The 1867-nt window shown below is 42.0% G+C and overlaps 1 non-coding gene across 1 annotated transcript; it reads right to left on the minus strand.

Annotated features, from left to right (window-relative positions):
* Window positions 1-1416: 1416 nt before the first annotated feature.
* LOC120865543 lies at window positions 1417-1539 on the minus strand. Its single transcript, XR_005721451.1, has one exon. It is a non-coding gene; the product is annotated as a small nucleolar RNA SNORA40 (small nucleolar RNA).
* Between the last annotated feature and the right edge of the window lie 328 nt (window positions 1540-1867).

Here is a 1867-nt window from a genome sequence, read left to right on the forward strand (position 1 = left end):
CTCCAAATAATAAATACTGAAGCAATGGTGGCAAAGCCATTGCTTGGCTGGAAGAAAGCCATACTTCATCTCATACATCATTTACTAGCGTGCCAGGCAGCAATGCCACAAAGCCAGGAAAGATTTAGAAAGAGAAGAAGAGAGGGGAAAAACTCCAACACCACGACTCCTCTATTATCTTGTAAAGTTTATTGATGCACAACACAGAGGCCATTAACAATGGTGCCCGTGACTGTTCTGATTTACACAAGTAAGGGCAAAATGGTGCTCAACAGTGTTTCAATGGTGCTTTTTTTTTTTTTTTTTCCTGCACAGAGCGAAAAGTTTTTTTTTTGTCTTATGTGTAACATAGGCAAGTTTATTTCAGTCCATACATTTTTAAGAATTTCACATGTTCTGATTCTTTCCACGGTCAATCACCTTAGTTCCTCCAAAGTCCTAATCTTCAAGATGAGATGGCTCTTTCAAAGAGATGTGTTCCTTAGTCTACAGCTGTCACATCAGCCAGTCCAGACTTCTCTGATCTCCAGTGGAATATGGACACACTTTAAAATTTCCACCCATAATCTCTGGGATCCGATTTCCTCAAGCAGTTTACTTTAGGACCATGTTTTGGGTCGGGAGATGGATCTGCCTAGTTTTGAATTTAACACCTTCCAAAAAGGTATGAAGTTCAAATCATGCTCACATGTTCAAATCACCCTAGAACAGTACAGATCTCTGGGGTATACCAGTACTTTTATTTATTTATTTTTTATCTGGCCACACGGGGTCTTGGTTGTGGCATGTGGGATCTTTCATTGTGGCAAACGGACTCTCTGGTTGTGGCGTGCAGGCTTATTTGCTCAGAGGCATGTGGGATCTTAGCTCCCTGACCAGGGATTGAACGTATGTCCCCTGCATTGCAAGGTGAACTCTTAATCACTAGATCACCAGGGATATCCTGCCAATGCCTTTTTAAAATCCAGACACTGTGTTCTTAAGATAAAAGCCTAAAAAAACAGAAGCCATCTTTGTTTTGTGTCAACATTAAAATTAGAGTTCTAAAACAATATGTTGTTGTTGTTTAGTCCCCAGGTCATGTCCGACTCTTTTGTGACCCCATGGATTGTAGCCCCCAGATTCCTCTGTCTGTGGGATTTTCCAGGCAAGAATAATGCGGTGGCAAGAATACTGGAATGGGTTGCCATTTCCCTCTCCGGGGGATCTTCCTGACCCAGTGGTCAAATCCATGTCTCCTGATCGCTTCTCCTGCATTACAAGTGAATTCTTTACCACTGAGCCACTTGGGGAAGCCTAAAACAATATAGCTGATAATTTAAATGCTTAAGATATGGAGGAAATGATCAGCTCTATAGTCCTGGAAGCAATCTTTATGTTTATCAATACACCCTCTCTATTGAATGTTTTAGGTAAATTGTTCCTTTTTATCTGTATCAAAACTCATACTGAACAATGAATTCTGGGTTGCAAAAAAGGATTTATTTCTGCACCTGTCTGTAAGTCTTTGTCCACAAATTAAAAACAGACACAACTGCTGTCAATGGCATTTAGTATTGGTCACAGGCTTCTTTGGAAATGTGATGATTTCTTTCTGTGACCCAAATCTGGGTTTTCTAGAGCCCATTTTGGAGTGGAAAGCAAATATCACACACATGGGCTGTGGATATCCAAGGTGGCCCCTGAGACCTGGGGCCTCCTTGGTAGAAAGTTATCAGCCAGCCTTGGCAGCCACTGTCCATCTGAGAGTGATGACCAAGATAGAGGAGGGAGACGCTGGAGGTGCAGACGAGGGCTGGTGGCTCCTCCTTCTCACCTGATTAGCAAAGCTCAAGAATCCCTGTACATCTTTTTTGTTTCCATCCCT

Source organism: Oryx dammah, unplaced genomic scaffold (genome assembly GCF_014754425.2).
Source record: "Oryx dammah isolate SB20612 unplaced genomic scaffold, SCBI_Odam_1.1 HiC_scaffold_6, whole genome shotgun sequence".
Lineage (NCBI taxonomy): Eukaryota > Metazoa > Chordata > Mammalia > Artiodactyla > Bovidae > Oryx > Oryx dammah.